The 11,253-nt window shown below is 43.6% G+C and overlaps 1 pseudogene across 1 annotated transcript; it reads left to right on the forward strand.

Annotated features, from left to right (window-relative positions):
• Window positions 1-214: 214 nt before the first annotated feature.
• Window positions 215-6,540, forward strand: LOC100382133 (Nuclear pore complex protein NUP155; annotated as a pseudogene). Its single transcript, NR_159444.1, has 13 exons — window positions 215-663; window positions 834-856; window positions 967-1,517; window positions 2,013-2,095; window positions 2,591-2,816; window positions 2,898-2,963; window positions 3,042-3,250; window positions 3,384-3,505; window positions 3,872-4,005; window positions 4,172-4,812; window positions 5,127-5,270; window positions 6,010-6,146; window positions 6,249-6,540. The product of NR_159444.1 is annotated as a Nuclear pore complex protein NUP155 (transcript).
• The last annotated feature ends 4,713 nt before the right edge of the window (window positions 6,541-11,253 follow it).

Raw genomic sequence — 11,253 nt, forward strand, 5'->3', positions numbered from 1 at the left:
TATACTTTTATTGTGTTTCAGGAAGGACAAAATCATGTTGTACAGGATCCTCCCACATATGGTGCACCAAAGTTTGATAGAACCCCCAGTTAGTCATGTCGTGACATGTTCTTATCTCTACTACTAATTATGTGCCTATCGTAGGCGTTCACAATTCCTTGGTTCTGTCGTCGCGCTCGCCTGCCATCTCCCTCCGCGCTCCATCCGCCACCATCCGCGCTCGCCTCCCTTCGCGCATCCTACAACCGCGTGCTCCTTCCTTCGATGGTGCGGATCCCCCGTGACTACCATCTCCCTCCGCCCTCCCGCGCTCCATCCGCCACCATCCGCGCTTCCTACAGCCGCGCGCTCCTTCGACGGCGCGGATCCCGCACCCTCGAATCACGCCAGCAGATCCCACAATCAAGCAGCGGCGACAGGAATAGGGGCGGGCTACGCGGGCGCTACTACGACGAGGGTGAGGGCGAGCGCTCCGGCGCCGCGGCGCCATTCATCATAATCGGTCGAGCTCCTGGAGGGAACGGCTGCAGAGCGGACGAGATCGAGGAGCGGGCGGGCGGGTGCCGCCCGTGACGGCGCCTAGGCTCAGGCTCCGCGACGGCCGCCACCTCGCCGCGCAAAGGTCTCACCGGCTCCCGAGAGGACAGCGCCCGCGCCTCCCAGGTACCGACCGATCCAAGCATCACCACCACCTTGTCTACCTCCCCTTCCCTGGGAAATAGTATCTGCTTTGCCTGTTGAGGGTCGAATGCTTTGTGCCTCTGATGTTTTACCACTTCCTGACGCTGCATACATGTTGCAGTCTTTGTATGCTGATGTGGAATGCTTCACAGGTTTCAAAAAACCTTCTGAGAAGGCATGTATAAAACTTTGGGCAAAAGGAGATCTTCCTACCTAGCATATCTTGCCTCGGAGGAGGGTTGTTATATTCAATACTATGGGTTTGATGGAGGTAATTTTTAACAGGCCTGTTGATATTCTAAGGAAATTGTTTGATGGGAACACCTTGAGATCACAAATCAAAGAATTCTTTAATCGCTTTGGTGCTGGAGAGGCTGCTGCAATGTGCTTAATGATAGCTGCGAAGCTACTTTATGTTGAAGATAGTCTGATAAGCAATTCTGTTTCTGAGAAAGCCACTGAGGCATTTGAGGACCCTGGGCTTGTTGGGATGCCTCAAATTGTTGGTACCACTGCTTTATCTAATACACGAACTTAGGCTGGAGGCTTTACTATGGGCCAAGTTGTTCAAGAAGCATAACCTTTGTTTTCTGGTGCATATGAAGGGCTTTGTTTGTGCTCGTCAAGACTACTTTATCTCATATGGGAGTTTCCTATTATAGTGATTCGAAGACCGGCTGGTACTAATAAATGCAAGGATGGTGTAATTGTTTGTAGGCTTTCAGCTGGGGCCATGAAAATTCTTGAGAGCAAGATTCATTCACTGGAAACATTTTTAAGATCTAGAAGAAATAAGAGAAGGGGCCACGCAGTACCATTGACACTTACCCTCAAGGGTAAAAACACAAATATCATTGACATTGTGCATAGAGTCTTCATCAGTATTTCACTGTCAAGTCATTGTTCCATCTTCCTAGGAACTGATATATGTAAAGATACATAGTATATTCTTATACAATAGTATATTCATATGAAGAGACCTTGAGTACATTCCACAGTATATTCTTATACAATAGTATATTCCTAGGAACTGATATACGTAAAGATACACAGTATATTCTAAAGATTCTACTGCGAATCTGCGATGGACTATACCATCATTTTTGAGAAAATAGATTGTATCCCAATCATGTTTGTTTGCTCAGATGAATAAGTTTGCTTTTGAGACTGATTGCACTATTCTTGATTGGTGTTTATAACTGTTGCCTGCACAATAACATAGTTTGTCTATCTGAGAACCAAGTTCCTGTCTTTTTAGAGTGCAGCACCATTATCTTTTTATTTTTATCAAACATAGCTGTCTTGGTAACTTCATATTTTTGTCCTGCTAGCCTACAGTTGTTGTAATTGAAGCGGGTCAAGACATAGCATTTGCAAAGATTTAGTTCATTCTGATCACTCTGCAATATTTCGGGTATCTCACATAAAGTTTTTATTGCAGTTCTATTTCCTTTTCTCATGTTTTGCATCTTTCTTATTTTTGTTCAAACAATATAATGATAAGTTCATTTACTTATTATTGTGATTGTTTGGAGCAGCACACATGTTATCCTAAATTATAAGTCAAATTATTCTCGACATGTGATTTGGTTCATGGCCTATAGTAAAAAGGATAGTTTACAGTAATAACATGTGTGCTGCTCCAAACATTATGAGGATAGTAAGCCAGTTTATTTTTAGTTTCGAATTGGCTCTCTCTTATTTTTTGTCAAATTCTAGAATGATCAGATGCTCGACAATACTTATTACTGTGATTGTTTGCTCATTTTTAGTTCATGGTCTGTCTTATTTTTTTCCCTACAAGTCATCTATGACAGTTTGCCAGTAGCACTAAATCTTTTAACTGTGGTAGGCTATGAGTTTCATGCTTCACATTTTCATAGCAGTAGCAATAACTCTTTTATAACAGTAGTCGATGGATGGAGAATGGTGGATCGAGGAGACCGATGACATACTGCTGCATCCCGTGCTGCTCAATGGGAAGCAGTACCGGCCAGTCTGGTCAAACGACGGCACCGTGATCCACGCAGATTTCTAGTTAAGTTTCTTCTGATGGTGATGGTACTAAAGAGGACTATGTTCATATCCGGGCAAAGCGAGGCCAAGCCACTAACAGCCAAAGCCTTGCAGAAAGAGTAAATTTCTCTTGTAATAAGTAACTACCAGTTAAGTTTGCTTTATTATCTTTCACACACTTGAAGTTAATGAAACTGCAGCTAGGGAGAAAGAAGATAAGTGAGAGGATGAAGCTTCTTCAAGATCTTGTTCCTGAATGCAGTAAGGTAACATCTCCTTTGTTTGGTGTGAACAACTTCCCAAAGACTCGTGTAATCCACACATTACAAATTCCTTTCGAATAGATCATTGGCAAGGCAATCATGCTCGATGAGATTATCAACTATGTGCAGTCATTGCAACGACAAGTCGAGGTAGTGTTAGTGCATCTGTAGCTGAATTGTTTTGTAATATATGTGGCATCTTGTTAGTGCATCTGCAGTTCTTGTCAATGAAACTCGCAACTGTTAACCCCGAGCTTGGCTTTGACATTGAGCAGATCATATCCAAACAAGTAAAGCCACCCACTCGATCACCATATCTCCCTCTAGGTGTTATTTTTAAATATGCTTTGTTCAGTGTAAATCGTTGCTTGCAGATGCTGCTTTCACAAGACTGACATCTTGCTTTCTATGGAGTCAAACCAGGATCAAGCGGCCTTACTGGCCCATTTAACCAAGGAATCATGCAGCCATAATTGATGTGCACCATTGCCAATCCCGTTGATGTTTTGCATGGAGCTATTCACGAGGCGTCAACAATGAACCATGTAATTTTACAGAGTGACATACTGATATATGTATATGCAGTTCCATATGTGCTTCCAAAGATAATGCCTTAAACATCTATGCATCACAATATTTAGAATTATACACTTGCTCTACTCAATTGTTTAATGCATCACAATATTTAGAGTGACGTACTCAATTGTTTAATTGTGCAACCAGACGTAGCATGTGTGGTACCTTTGTGTAATTTTCTTCACAATTCTCTGAAGAAAAGAAACCAGTTTCCTGGTATTCTTTTCACCTGATAATAAAATCATACGAGCTGTAAAATGTTTTCAGATATTCATTGTTCTAACATAATTTCCAAATATTCATGATCTCATGTTTTGGTTTATTTTTGTTTTCAGTATTGATTTGTCCACTGTTATGTTCGTTGCTGGTGCAATCATGGGATACATTATGTTCACTGAATCTACACTCCCAGTTCACACTGAACTTACCCCTAAATCTTGTGGCTTCCAAGATTGCAGTCTAGACTACGGTAATTGTTCATTTCTGGACTCTAGATAGAAAAGAAAATTATGGCCTCTAGCTCAAGTCACATAATGCATATAATGAAATATAATCAAGTTCAATCACAATATGAATACTTAAATGCTTTTATGTGGCAAGTTATATTCTTCTGATATTGTGCTTTTTCGGTGCAGGTGATGAATCCAATAACCAAATATCCTTGGACTTTTATTGTAGCTTTTTGTGTGCATTTGTTCCGATACTTAACAATTAACATTATATGACACCATAGTTTCTCTAATCACATGTAACTCCATCTAGCCATCTAGGTTTGTCCTAAGTCAAACATATCTTTTAATTTTGATTAGAAATATCTATAAAAAATAATTGTCTTAAATAAGCAGAGTTATTTGGTTTTAGTAATGAATTTAGCAATGCCAATGCTATTTTTATCGTTCTATATAAATTTTAGATATTCATGGTCAAACTTAAAAATGTTTGACTTGGACAAATATAGATAGACCTACACATGCATTGTGATTTTAGGAAGTCCTACAATTCTCCTCCCCAAAGTCTGCTATCAACTTCTAACAGTTAGTCCAGTTTTCATGAACAAATTTAGTTTTAATCATTCTATGTTGTGCCAACCGCCAGCAACTAATAATCAGAGCTGGGTCATATCATCATATCATAGTAGATTGTATAGCTTTCTTCCCTGTGCATGCTTACTGGTTACTAGATGAAAAAGGTCGTGTTACGTTATGGCGCACTCCTCTCCTTTGAATAGGACATGCTTTCACACTCTCAATTCGGCATATCCTTCTAGAGACTAGCTGTGAGTTGGGTCCTAAATGTTTCTTCCATGTTCAATTCGAATGGCATTGTTGTGTTAATTAGCCGTCCTGTTTTGTATTTTTTTCCTACAAGTTATAGTGGTTACATTAATGACTAAATCAAGATCTTGACCCACTTTATTGATGACACCCTTTTTTCTTCTTATTGCTTCTCCTATCGTCTCTGAGTTTGTCATTCCATTCAAACACGAAATTTGTGTCAGTATAGATGCCATGGAAATTTTGGTTTAGCTTGAGTATTTTGTAGATACTTCATTCTTGAGTATTCTTGAGTTTGCCTTGTTATAAATTGCAGCACACTCCAATGGTCTTCTAAATGAATAGCACACTATAGTCAAGAGTATGACTTACCAAATTCATTATTGGTTCCAAGCATCTTGAAAGAGAAGTCCATCGTCTCTCTTACTGTCATCTCAGCATGGCTAACAGAAGCACGCAGGTACTGTGGTGTTGAATAATTCATTTATTATCCATTGTACATGACTTTTCCTTTGAATTGTTGTCAATTGTTGTCCATTAGAAAATATATACTATAGTCGATGATAACATATGCGCAAAGGTTTTATCGAATAATTTTTGTGTTCTCGCAACTTACGTGCATTGTATTATACTAATATAAAGTAGGAGTTTCTCCACCTTCCTTTCATCATGCTACTTCTTGCTGAGGGTGGCGTGAAAAAGTCAGCAACAAGTTCCTCTATGGTGGCGACAGAGAAGACAAGGGAGGCTCTGGCGACATTGTGGCGACGACGAGAAGCGAGCAAGGATATAAATCGATCTGTTTCTTTGGAAATTAGCTGTAGTAGAATATTTACGTGATACAAATCTCTATTCTCTATATCTCTATATCTATTACGTTTCTCATGTCTCTATTTTTATTATAATGGTTTGGAAAAATGTCGCTCATCTTCTGCTCTAATCTTTCGAAATTAGGTGTAGTGGAATATTATTGCCAGATATTGCTACACTACAATAGTGAAATTATTGTCCAAAATTGAAGATTGCCGTATGCCTTAGGTCACTATAAAATCGAGTTATTTTATAATAATAGTTTTTTGTTTTACATAAGCCCCACTCTTTTATCTAAAAGCCCATAAATTATTGTCCAAAATGGAAGATTAAGAGTTTGTTTATTACTTCTAAATTATCCTTTCTATATCTACCATATGTACCATCAGCGACAAGATTACCCCACATGTTGTATCATGGTTTACTAGCTAGAGAGGCTACTCAAGATGAGGAATTTGAAGTTATGTATGGTGAGGACGATGATGAAGACAAAGATGACGAGGATGATGATGATTATGATACAAAGGTATGGAAACATTTTTTCTCTTATGAGGAATATCACTTCACCCTTTCCAGCATCTAAGTTCTAAGTATGTTTTGACATGTTCTTTCTTCTTTGGAACAAAAGACCAAGGGGGCTACTGGAGGGGGAAGGGCAGCAGCGAACGACCTGTTGAGTGCAAGCAGGAGTGAGTGCTGCACATTGAATATTGGCATGCATTGGTTGTGGAGCAATTAGTCTGGTTCTACTTGATGCAAGGTCATTGAGTTATTGAAGTGATATTTTGTCGAATATTTTATATGCCATTGCAAAGCACGGGCATCTAACTAGTCTTTCTTATATATGTACACTACAATACATAATCATTTATGCCATTGTTTACTACAAATATATATATTAGGCAACTCTTGAACTGGTTGCAAGGAATATTTCCACTAAATCTGCAGTTGCTGAACCTCCCCATGTATCACGTGAAGAATGTGCTCGCCAATTATTTAAGTTCATTTGTTCCCAACAACTAGACCCGAGCATGTATGCATTCATTATTCCACCTTCAATTAAGTATCATTGGTTATTTGAATTTCAAGTTGCAATTTTTTTTAGGTCCATCATTGATTTTGGAGGATATGGTGGTTCTGTCTTGGATGTTGTCCAATCTTTTGGGCCTAATAAATGCCAAGAACTTTTCATGCAGGGATTCATTGACTGTATTCGTGATGATGATATATTATACAATCCAGATACCATGATCAACACACTCATACTAAATGTCAATGTTGGTGTCGGAGAGGAAATTCTCCGGCCGGGTGGCGGAATGCACCCGCCCTAAATCCTAAGATGAGGAGGGGCCTAAGTGTTTTGCCTGTGAGATGGATTCGGGAAGAACACAAAAGCACACAAGAATTTAGAGTGGTTCGGGCCGTCGGAGCGTAATATCCTACTCCACTGTGTGTTGTATTGCTCGAGAGCTTGTATGAACTTGTGAGTCTCAGAGTCTAAGTGAGTGTGTCTTGTAACGTCGTGTGCCTCCCCTTTTATAGCTCAAGCGGGGCACGCACAAGGGTACTGAGCCCCGACATGTGGGCTCAGGAACATAACGGATGTAATACTTGGAGCAACTAATGCTAGTCGCCAGTGCAATCTTCCTGCGTCCTAGTATCCGCGGTCTGCATAGCCTTGGCGTGCAGCGGAAGCTTCCCTGGCAATGTACGAGTGATGATGAGCATAGTGCATGCGGCAGCAAGGGCGTACCGCCTGCCAGCGGAATAGACATGCATGTCGCCTGCCATCATAATGGACAGGTCTCATTAAATGCTGAGGCGGCACACTACCTGCCAGTGGAATGGACAGGTCACCGCCTGACAGCAGAGTAGACAGGCCTCATTAAATGTCGAGTCGGCACATCGCATGTCAGGCGGCGCGCCTTATCCGCAATAAATGCAGGGGCCGTGCAACCCGGAGGTCTTATGTCAGGCTCCGCTCGCTGGCTTACGTCACACGTTGTAGGCCATGTGGCAACATCGGGTCTCCGCCTAGGCGGGGAGCAGTAGCGCACGCGGACAGGTCCACACCAGGCTGGGCCTGGACACGTGTTGGCACTAGACCCCCACCTGACCTTGAGCAAGGCCTGGGAATTCTCTGTCCCAGAGCCCTGGGACCCAGCTGTGGGTGGCCCGGACCCCACACAGAGGGGTCCGGAACCCGTTCCGGGGGTCCAGGTCGCGCCCGTGGGGGTCGTGGTCCTTTCCCCGGGGTCCGGTCTATATGTATAGGGGTTTGGCACTTTCTCATGGGGTCTGGACCCACTGTTGACATCTTGGAGTATATCGTCTTCTCTGGCTATGCGGCGACCTCGGAGCCACCCACGTGGTGGAGTCGGGCGCTGCTGTGGACCTAGAATAGCCGCCTGAGACTCGAGCGTGTCGTGGCTTGGTCCTACATGCACCACTTCTTCCATGCAACTAAGTGATAGCCGCGTGGGTACTGCATCTTTGCACAGTAGTAAGGGGTACCCCTGTTTCAGGGTATCGACAGTGGCCCCTGGGCCCACCTCAGGGGAGGATATGAGCCTGCAGGTGGGGCCAAAGCTTGATTGGCGATTGGTGCACCGCTTCCGTGCGCCAGCTGACGTAATCATTGTCCGTCCGCCTTCGCTCACGCCAACTGCCACGTCTGTCCTCGCGGCTGACTTGACCCGTGGCCCCCATACTTGATGGTTTCACCGGGCCACGAGCGAGGCGCCTCGATACCGCTGCGTTGGTTTAAAAATTCACCTTCTCTGTCTTCTGCAGCTGACTCGAGGAGGTGTAGTACTGGCGCGGGCGGCGGTTCGACCTCTCTGCACCCAGGAACCGGCAACCAAGGAGGATGACTCATGGGCCCAGGCCCTCGTGCCAGAGACTGGGCAGTTGGTTTCGGCGGAGATGAAGAGGCGCACCACCGCGGGCGGCGGCATGCTCCTCACGTGGCGGTTCGCCTTCTTCGCACTCGGAGACCGACGCTCCTAGAGCATGACTCGTGGGCCCGGGCCCCCTGTCAGAGGCTGGGCCGCTGCTTTCGGCGGAGATGAAGAGGCGCACCGCCGCGGGCGGCGGCATGCTCCTCACGTGGTGGTTCGGCTTCTTCGCACTCGAAGACCCGCACCTGTAGCATCCCAAAAATTCAAATCCTGAAATTTTCTCAAACTCGCTCTAAATTCAAAATGAATTTCAAATTTCATTTCAAAATGTTTGTTTGCGAGTTGATATCAACAAATAAAATATAGTGGTCTATATTCTCTCCAAAATCCTCCTCAAATATCCTACAAATATTTCCCCAGTGATCCCCTCAAATTCTTTCCAGAAATATTGCTCGAATATTCCACCGATATATCTCCAAGTATTTTCTTCCTGAGAAATACCTTCAGAATCATTTTTCAAGTCCCTACAAATATTTTCTTCATAACTTTCCTCATGCTCATACGTATACGTATGCCTCCAGTGTAATACGGTGAGCTCTACGAGCTAATCTCACTTATACATGACAAATACATGCTAATATCCCACTAATCCTCTCATCCTCCCACTAACCCTCTAATCCCTCCCCCTAATCCCCCACCATGGCTATAAATAGAGGGGCAAGGGCCTCCTCTCATCCCACCCCAAGCCATTTCATGGCAACTCTTCCCCCCCCCCCACACACACAGTCCCACTCCACTTCCCACACAAGCACACACTAGCACAAGGATCGTTCGGTCGTTCTTCGATCGTTCGTCCCCCCGTTCTTAGTTTGTTCGTTCGTTCGTCCGATTGTTCGTTCGTCCGATCGTTCGTCCGATCGTTCATGGTTCGTTCATCCGTTCGTCCGATCGTTCGATCGTTCGTCCGTTCGTTCGTCCAAATAATATTTGTCCTGCCGTTATGCTGCTGAAATTCTGATCGTTCGTTTGTCCGATCATTCGATCGTTCGTCCGTTCGTTCATAGTTCCTATTCATCGTTCGTTCATAGTCCCTATTCATCGTTCATCCAGATAATCTTTGTCCTACCGTTATGCTGTCGAAATTCCGATCGTTCGTTCGTCCGATCATTCGATCGTTCGTTCGTTCATAGTTCTTATTCATCGTTCATCGTTCGTTCATCATCACTATTCATCGTTCATCGTTTGTTCATACGAACTATTCACCATCACTATTCACCATTACTATTCATCGTTACTGTTGGGGGCCTTCGTCCTCCGAAGGTCCTCAAAAACATGATTTAACAGTATTTCTGGAGAATGATGTATGAACAGGTACATTCGGGCTCGGATCCGAACCACGATGTGAAGAAGCACTAGGAATACGAAGGTTGGCACAGAGCCGAAGCTGTACGCAGGAAAGCTTCGGCATAACAGCAGAAAGGGAAACCGACTTAAAGTGGGAAAGGCTATTTAGACCCCGATGGATTACTATAGAATTATTACCAAATGTAAAGGGCATGGATGTAATTTTGTATGGGCTGCCTCCCATGCCTATAAATAGATGAACAGTGCTCCCGTACTGTTCACGCTGACTTGGCATTTGCTTTTACGTCACACCTATACTTTTACCTTCTGTCAAAGCCGAAGGTATATTTGTAACTTGTTATCATTTCTATTTTCTATGGTAATAAAATAGAAATGAATTGATAATAATACATGACTGTTTGTGTCATTTTTCACATTTCATATGATTCTTTCTTGTGCTTATGAAGGTATGTCCTTCATAACCTTCGTCCAAGAATCATTATATCTCAAGGGAAATAATGCTTCGAAGGATGAAGGACCTTAACTTTTAACATTTTCTGTGTTGCCTTGTTCTTAATTCATAGTATTTGAGAACAAGTCCCCAACATTGGCGCCCACCTTCGGTGAACTCCTTATGACCATCTTCGGCAAGCACTAACCTTCGTCATGCCGCCGAAGAAAGCTTCAGCGACAGGGGCTGCTGCACTACAACCATTGGATCCAAATCAGGAAAATCTTTGGGAAGCCCGAAGCCAGAAGAGGAAGGCCACCAGTCCAACGCTTTAGGAAGAGGAATTGGATCGGGAAATCAGAAACATGGAGATAATCCATCAACAGGTGCAAAGGAAGAAAGAAAAGATGGCTCGATTGGCTGAGCTTCACCGACAGATTGATGAGGCCACTGAAGAGGTGCGTCATCTTGAGCAAGATGACCAAGACCGTAGGCCTCAGCACAGGGACCTTCGTCAAGAGGGTCCGTTCAATGAAGAAGGATGGTATGGTGATTTTAATCATGATACCTCTACTTTTGATCATGCTTCTCCCCTGGCACCTGAACTGCAGGCTATCCCATGGCCCCCATCATACAAGCCACCTCAGCTCCCCATGTATGATGGGCATTCAGATCCGAAGCAATTTTTGATGAGTTATGAAGCAATCATATCTTCATATGGAGGCAATGCAGCTGTCATGGACAAATCTTTTGTCATGGCAGTTAAGAATGTGGCCCAAACATGGTATTCTTCTCTTCGGCCAGGCACTATTACTTCATGGCAGAAGCTGAAAGATATGCTGATCACCAGTTTCCAAGGGTTTCAGACGAAGCCTGTTACTGCTCAAGCTTTGTTTCAATGCACGCAAGACCACGAAGAATACCTTCAGGCATATGTC

Source organism: Zea mays, chromosome 6 (genome assembly GCF_902167145.1).
Source record: "Zea mays cultivar B73 chromosome 6, Zm-B73-REFERENCE-NAM-5.0, whole genome shotgun sequence".
NCBI classification, from domain to species: domain Eukaryota; kingdom Viridiplantae; phylum Streptophyta; class Magnoliopsida; order Poales; family Poaceae; genus Zea; species Zea mays.